The sequence below is a fragment of the Euphorbia lathyris genome, chromosome 2, assembly GCF_963576675.1.
Source record: "Euphorbia lathyris chromosome 2, ddEupLath1.1, whole genome shotgun sequence".
In the NCBI taxonomy this organism is placed as follows: domain Eukaryota; kingdom Viridiplantae; phylum Streptophyta; class Magnoliopsida; order Malpighiales; family Euphorbiaceae; genus Euphorbia; species Euphorbia lathyris.
Window position 1 is genome coordinate 11279301 of NC_088911.1, and position 9179 is coordinate 11288479.

Consider the following 9179-nt stretch of genomic DNA (forward strand, 5'->3'; position numbering starts at 1 on the left):
GGGTTGTATAACTGAATTTATATGGTTATTTCAAATAGTTATTCAATTTCAATTTCTCTTAATTAAAATCATTTAGATTTGAGTTTTATCTCAATTAGATTACTATGGTGATTTTAGTAACTAAAAAACATAAGAATGATGACATAAGTGACACGTCAATATGAAACAACTAATATTTCTAATCTAAACGACACATGACATCCACATATGTGGCACCTGGCTATCACGTGTCGATTATTTTTATGAAAAAATAAATAAGTTTTAGTTTTTTTTATAAAAATACCTGACATGTGGCTGTCACATTTCGTTTCAGTCAGAGATTTGTGTTAACTCATGTTAACGTGTCACCTATGTCATTATTTCGATGCGTTTTAACCACTAAAATCGGCGGAGTGACCTAATTAAGATAAAACTCAAAGTTGAGTAATTTTGTTGAGATAAATTAAAGGTGAGTGATCATTTTGAGACAACTATGTAAGTTTAGTGACCAATTATGCATTTAACCCATTATAACACCAATTATCAAAGACCATTTTAAAGTTAACTTTCTCGAAGTATTCGTAGTACATATATTATCACTTAATATATTTTGTGCGGAACATAATTTATATGGAGACAACTGCGGAGAGGTTTTGTATGATTTTTACTGCGTTTTTTGTGCTATTTTTCTACGATTCAATGACAAAAATAAAAAATAATATATAAGGGAAACATGAAAACAAAACTTCTTCGCAGCTATAAGCTCCTTTCACATTGCGAAACAAAATAAGTTTTAAATACTTCGTCGTTAAAGCAATTACGAAGACAATTGTCTTCACAGTTCATACAATCTCTTTGCAGTAGAAACAACTGCAGAAGAAATTCAAATGACTTATATGAATTTACGTTGCAGTTTCTTCCACCGTGGAGGGTTTTCATTGCAAAATTATCTTACTGCTGAAATAAGAGGATTCTACCATTCAAACACGCAAATATATCTCAAATAAGTTTCCAATAAGTTTCTAACACAAGTTTAACCCTAATAAGATTTGAAATCACTAGAAAAACTAAACTCCAAAATCTCAGCAAAAAGAAAATAAAAAAAACGCAGCAAAAATCGCACCAAAATTGTACAAATCGTTCTGCAGTTGTCTTGCACAAATTATGTTCCGCATGAAATATGTTAAATGATAATATATATACTAAGAGTATTTCGAAAAAGTTAAATTTGATAATGTTTAGTTTGGTAAAAAGTGTTGCAATAAGTATAAATATATTTATAAGCATATCAATTGGGCCAATTTATAAATTTACCCTGTCTAATAACATTTGCCCTTATATATCCACATTAGTAAAAATAATTATAAAAGTTATATTTAAATTTTAATTATTAGCTTAATTTTAGTTTACTCAGTTTATTAACATGGAAATAGAGTATTTTAGATCAAACAGTCAAGAGTTTAAATTTTGTCAACCTCATTTAGTGATAAAATTTCAATACATAGCAGATAGTATATAAGATATTCGTGCGAAGGAATATATTAGATATAATAATAAAAGTTGTTCTTAAACTTTGACTATTAGTTTAAATTTTTAATTCAACTAGTGTGTATAACAAAACAGGGGCGGGGTGTAGGGATTGACCCATCCTCATGTTGTTTGAACCAGAATGAGTTATATTTTGCCTCTATCTATGCAAATATGATGTTGTAATGCCGAGTTGGCAGCTTGCCTTTAATTGGGTGCTAACTGACATGGCTTGGGTTATAGTGAAACCTATATACGTGAGTTTTGATTGGTTTTTCTTTCTGGTAAAACGCTCTCTCTCTCTCTCTTCATAATTTCAATTTTGTCATCTGACTTGTAATTTTTTGCCAGATGCATTTTCATACTTCCAGTACATAGGAAAAAAAAGTTTTAGGGAAATTTAGTGACAATCTTTCAACACAGTTGTCTACCCTTTGACGAGAGGGATGAAGATTGTCTACTTTTTTCTTCTTCTTGGTATATAATTCCCGATTAATAGGTTCCCGTTTTTAATGCAATATCTAGTAAAGTTAATAATTCAGAAATAGAAATGTAAATGCGTAGATCAGAATCGAAATGTCGAAGAAGATGTTATCATTGTTGTTTGATGCGAGAAAGAATATAGATTAAAGAGATATGTGAGAAGAGAGGAAACGGTGAGTTTGATTTTTGGTTTTTGTTCTGGAATTGGTTTATAATAATTAGATAACAAGTGTGCGCCCCAAATGGCTTTTAAACGCCTTTTTATGGAGGAGATGCTTGAGCTTAAACGCACGATCACTAACCCTTGGCTTACCATCGGGGATTTCAATTGCATTAAATCCCTTGAGGAAAAGCAAGGTGGGTCTATGAGGATTCTTGATATATGTTCTTTTTTGCGGATTGGATAAACAAGATGGAGTTCATTGATCTTGGTTATCAGGGACCTGGGTTTACCTGGTATAGGGGTTCTACTCATAGAACCAGAGTGGCTTGCCGGCTTGATGGTGCCTTGTGTAATGCGAATTCGAGATACAATTTACCCGAAGCCGTAGTCAGACACCTACCACGCAATCGGTCTGATCATGCCCCCATCCTGTTAAGCATCCGTGGGCAGGATCCTACTCCCACACGACGTCCGTCTTGTTTCCTGTCTTCATGGATTCAGCATGAGGGTTTTGCGAATTTCATTAGAAATTCGTGGGATCCTAATTGTAGTGCCCAGGAAGGCTTGCAGTTACTCACTTCAAATCTACAGGTATGGAATAAGAACATTTTTGGCTCTTTAAACATAAAAAAGAAGAGGATTTATAGTAGACTGGAGGGCGTTCAATGGGAAATTGCGAGATCGGTCATTTCGGGGTTGCTTCGCCTTGAGCGTAAGCTCCTCGCGGATCTGGATGTAGTTCTTATGCAGGAGGAAGTTATACGGTTCTAGAAATCCCGAGTCAATTGGCTTCAGTTTGGGGATCGGAACACAAACCTTTTCCACCTCTCTACTCTTATTCGAAGATGCAAGAATCGGATTGAAGGCCTGCGTGACAGTCAGGGCATGTGGCATTGGGATTCGACTTATATTGCGGAAATGGTTGTGGATTTTTACAAAAAGTTGTATATGGAGGAGGAGCCGATCCGTGCCCCCCTTTACACAATGACTAACTTTTCTTCAATTGATCAGAGTCGTCTGACCCATCTTGGGAGAGCGTTTGAAGCCTATGAGGTTCATAATGCCCTTATTTAGATGGCCCCTTACAAGGCCCCAAGGCATGATGGTTATCAAGCCATCTTCTTTCAGCAGTGTTGGATAACAGTAGGCGATCAGGTCTGTCAGTATATCCTGGACATCCTGCATTCTGGTCGTGTTCCTCATGCGTTGAGTGAAACGCTGCTCACTGTGATCCTAAAGGTTCTAAGCCCGGAATACATCAACCAGTTTAGGCCAATTAGCCAATATAACGTGCTCTATAAAATGGTTACAAAGTGCATTGTAAACCGCCTTAAACCAATCTTGAAGGATGTGGTCAGCCCCTGTCAGAGCAGCTTTATCCCAGGAAGGAATATCTCTGATAATGTCATTCTCGTTCAAGAGGCTATCCATACAATGAAACATAAGAAAGGCAGGATAGGAAGCATGATTCTGAAATTGGACCTTGAAAAGGCTTATGATCGGATCAGCTGGGAGTTTCTTAGAGAAACTCTCGTCCTGTTGGGGTTCCCAAAAATTTTGATCACGCTAATAATGAATTGTGTAGTTGATTCCTCTATGAATGTACTCTGGAATGGAGAGAAGCTGCCAGGTTTTATTCCAACTCAAGGGCTCCGACAAGGTGACCCTTTGTCACCTTACCTCTTTGTCCTTTGTCTGGAACGCTTTGGACATTTGATTGAGGATGCGGTTTTATGCAAGACCTGGAAGTCGGTGCCTCTCTCTAGAAATGGTACTCCTCTTTCTCATATTTTCTTTACAGATGATATAGTACTATTAACTGAGGCTAGTATGAATCAGGCTACGGTAGTGAACAACATCATGAGGCAGTTCTGTAACTGTTCTGGGCAAAAAGTGAACCTTCTAAAATCAAGAGTATTCTTCTCAACAAATGTGTCAAATGTGGTCAGCCGAGGTATCTGCGATGTGTTAGGCTTTGAGCGCACTGAAAATTTGGGAAATTACTTAGGAATGCCCTTAATCCATGACAGAATCAATAAAGATACCTTCAAGTATGTAATTGATAAGGTCAATATGGGACTCTCCAGCTGGCGACCCTTCCCCTATCTCAGTCTCTACCATAGGTGCCTTTCCCTCGGCCACCCGACCTGATCTTGTCATTACGGCAATCTCCGGCTCATCGTCCGATTCGTCCCAAATGTTAATAGGAATCCTTCGATTGGCATCTTCCTCGTCCGAAGAACTCTCCCAAATGTCCACAATCATTAAATCCATGACGTGAGGAACGTTTGGATTCAAATAAAAGGGATCTGCTGATCCATACAACGCCCACCCTATCAAATCGTCGTAATCTCGGAGGGACACTCTGCTCATCCTTCTTGCTGCCAACGGAATAGCACCTCGTTGTATGCACATAAGCTGCACCTTATTGCTCATTGTTTCGTTACACTGCTCATAACGGTGCCTCCACCTCCTAGCATAGTCCACAAATGGTTCCTCGGGGAATTGCCTGATCCTATCCAAATCTTCCAGGGATCCCGTCCATGGAACGTACATCTCGTATCTTGCCACAAAAGCATTCCTAAGAGGTATCCAATGACCCATTTCCTCCTCTGATAGGCCTTGGTGCCACAATAAGGCTTCTCCCATTAAAGTTTCCGGGAAATGTTCATGTAATTCACATTGCGGGAATCCGGCGTCGTGCATATTGTTGCGGAATAACCTCGCATGCTCAACAGGATCCTGGTATCCACCATACCTAGGCATTGCCAACACTGCCTCGGGCGTTTCATAAGAGGGGGAGTCCGGGGTTTGATCCGCCAACATCCATACCGTATACTCTTTGATAAACCTCTTCGTCATTGCCGCCCAATCGGTCTTAACATACATCGGAAGTGACATATACCACATCAAAGGCTCACCCATCAATGAATTACAGAACAAGCTGGTGATCTCTTCTTCCTTAAAACCCAAGGTCGCCATGGCCGACAAGTAGAAATGAAGGTGTTCCATCGGATCTTTGTTGCCATTATACTTACTGACCCTCGGTAGCGGACGCTTGATAGGTCCGATCTGCATCACAAAGCGCTCTGCAGTCCTGTCCTCAGCTCTTCGATACTTTTCTAGAAATAGATCTGACAATTGATCCCAATCATACTTGCAAGAGTCGGGTAATGAGTGAAACCACCCTAAAGGCTCGCCTATCAGCGAATGGTGGAACCACTGAGCAATCTCATCCACCCCGAAGGATTCAACAAACATATCGCGCATATATTCACGCAAGTGCACCTCGGGATTCCCCCCTCCACTAAACAGACCCAAATTAGGCACAATAGTTCGAGACGACCCTTCTCCGGTCTCTTCCGCACTATCTTCATCATACGGTGCTCCACCATCCAATCCCTCTCCCATCAGTTCATCCTCTTGTTCCTCGCCAAGGAAGGACACATATAGACCATTTCCTACATTGTTCCTTTCGTCGGAATCCAGCAACTCCTCTACGTTCTCCTCGAAGGATTCCATTACTACGCATTCTCTCAAACCAACTCCGATCATGCTCACCCTATGATTAGGCAATGGATTACGCCTAGTGGAAGGGTTCGCTGACGAAGGATCAGCTATCTTTTTCTCCTCGATTAAATCTTGGATTTCGTGTTTCAATCTTTCACAGTTCTCAATAGTGTGCCCACAATTGCTGTGGAACTCGCAATATCCCCTAGCTTGTATCTGCGGAGGAGGCGGTGTCTTGTTATAATGAGTAAGAGCTTTCAGCAGCCCCTTTTTCTGCAATCGTTCGAAAACTTTTGCGTAGGTCTGATCAAATTTGGCGAACTGCCTCTTTTCGATAGCATTAAGATCAAGCACTTTCACTGCAGCAGAGTCTGTACTCGCACTTGGCCCTCCAGCACTATATCCAGACTTCGTCCACTTGGTATATGCTTTCTTCGGCTCTCCATCCCCCTCAACGGTCAAAGCACAGCTATACATCTGATTGAAATCGGTAAAAGACATATACCGCAACTCATTCTTAATATACGGCAATGTGTTACCGACTACCATTCGGATCTGATCCTGCTCAAGTGGCTTTTGTTTCATAACCGCGGCCTTGGCCCTCCATCTCCTTACAAAATCGGAAAATGACTCCCCGGTCTGCTGCTTAGTGCTCTCTAGCTCTTTCAAAGTGACCTCAAGCATGGTATTGAAGCTATACTGAGCGATGAATGACTTCGCTAATTCCTTCCAATCCCTCTTCGTTACCATCGGCAATGCATGAAACCATGTGAGGGCAGCCCCCTCTAGGTAAGTGTTAAACAGTCCCAAGACTTGATCCTCAGTCAGGATCGTGTGCTTCATTACAGCGACATACTGATTCATGTGGGCAGTGGGATCCCCAGTTCCATCGAACTTTTTATGTCAGGGAGCCGGAATTTCAAAGGCAAAGCCGTTGCCGATAAACAATTCTTCAAGTTATAAAAGTTCTGACTCCCGAAACTTCCCCCACGTAGATCCTGCACTTCCTGCGTGATGTGTTGCTTCCACTCCTCTTCCTTAGCTTTCTCTTTCTCAAGCTGCTTCCGGATATAATCTTGATAGTCATCCTCATTCCCAAAGCGAGGTCCATCATTCACCTCATTCTCAACGTGTTTACTGCCACTTTTGTCATCTCTCATGGCCAGCTTAGCTAACTGGGTCGCTATCACCGCTAATTGCTCATTAATGTTATTCACAAAGTTTTCCAATCCAGCCACTTTTTCGTCGGTCGCAGACATACTGGCTGAAGACTGAGTATACTCGGACGAAGATGATTCCGAAGCCACAACTGCCGATTCAGAACTGTCAATCTGTAACTGGTCAAACTGCCTAACTAGTCGACTGCTCTCTCGGTACCACAATCGCTTAATGATGACGTCTGCGCGAATGGTATCCATTAGTATGTATGCATGATTTTATATGCATGATTCGTGGTGTGTGCGTTTATTTATTTACGGATATATAAGATAAGAAGAACAAACGTTAGTCTAATTACACGTATCACAACATCTCTCTTCCACCCTTATTCCTCCACACACTCGATGGTCCAAGTCTCTTTCCTAGGATTTTGGTTTGGGGCTCACATTGCGGTCCAAGGGACGCGTGATGCCGTCGATTATTGTGTAAAAATTAATCATTCACCATACAACACAGTTCGTTTTTGACACATCAGCGTTCAGTGACTAAGAAATCGACCAAGTTGGATTGTCCTTTCGGAATAACTCGTCTTTCGTTCTTTCGTGAGACGCATTAGTTCGGGTTTTGACTCCCTTTGAGCGCATCTTAGTTTTTAGACGTGGTACGAGTTATTCTTCTAGTCCAATCGTTCGTTATTGTCAATGACTCGTTCCCTTTTGTTCACGCGGGTTCGTGTCTCGATTTTTGGATTACCACGGGATCTTTTGGATCTATCGAGAGACGTAACCACGTGTTTATTTAGTGATGGAATCACTTTTGGATTTTATTTTAGGGAACGGACTCATCGCGTAACGCGTTTGTTCTTAGTGTCGAGGATCCGTTTGCTCATTTTAGCTATGTGAAAAGACGGCGAGTCTTATTTTGAGCGCACGGTAACCTTTCGGCTAGCAACAGTTCGTTGTTCTTCCCAATCCATGGGATATATCATCTTAGTGTGGTTATAGAAAATCAACGTTTCGTTGAATCGCATGCTTATTAAAGCGAGGATATCACCGTTCTCTTTCCTTTGGGCACGAATTAAGCAAACACGTATATCGGGCCATATTTCTTGCAGTTTTAGTAACGGTCGAAATGATCGAGTCATTAGCCAAAACCCGCAGTCTCGTCCATATGGCGCAATTATATGGTTTGGCTTAATTCGGCTTCGAGGTTTTAAACGGGGTATACACTCGTTCGAGGCACGTATTCAACGGCATTGGTTTATTTTCTTTAACTACTCTCGGGATTGACATATATCGTAGATTCGGAATGATTTTGGTCGTTTAGTTCATTTTTATTTTTCTTTTCTTAGTCACCTTTGCGGACACGCCCATTTCTCTTAAGAACGACACGGGGCATAACGTAAAAGCTCGTCTTTTATTCGGAAGGGACGGGCTACGTGCGCGAAACTTTTCATGTTATGACAGGGTCGTTCGAAACAGAAATGTTCTTCGTTTTCGTTTCGTTATGATCTCGTTTTATCCCAATTTATTTAAAGAATGTGAATAACGGCTATTGTTAATATAGTCTTTTGAATCGAGATATAACTATCCTTAACACCAAACCAATTCATACTAATACGTGCTTACGTCATAACGCATTTCCTGAACATGTGCCTTCGTCGGGACACCGAAAGGGACAAGGCGGGCCGCACATGTTCATTCATACGAGATGACTAAGTCGTCTTTAGTTTAAATCGTTTCGATGTTTTAGGGTAATTAGTACGCCGATTCAAGAGTATATATTAACGCATCGTTTCATTTTCTTTACATACTTTAGGATTTAGACACGTATCATGGCGATTTGAAAACACGAACTGATTCATTTATCACACCAAAAATAGTAACGGGTAATCCTATGGCAACTTCTAAGGCTACTATATGCTGACACGGCTGATCGCGGGACCTCACAGGACCGCATAAATTCGCCCCTAACGAATGGATGGGGACCCTTTGGCGCCTTACTGTAAGGGGAAACTTACACTAGCCTCTTTCGAGCGACGAATGGACTCTCGCTAGAGGTTTCGCGGAAATTACCCAAAAGGTTTGCAATAATGCACATGAATGCATACGAAAAGAAATAATACGATCCGTCCCCGTTAAGGGCTTAATACACGCCTTCCGGAATCAAATTTCTCGCTTCCCCAGCAGAGTCGCCACTTGTTAGACGAGGTGCCACGGCCTAATCTCCCGGGCGGACCGGGGGGTGGACACCTCATGGCGACGTAAGCGGTGATTGGCGCCGAAAGCAACCAATCATGGAATCAAGCTACTCGGCAGGACCGGAACTCGGAGATATGGAAGAGTCGCCACCCACGAAT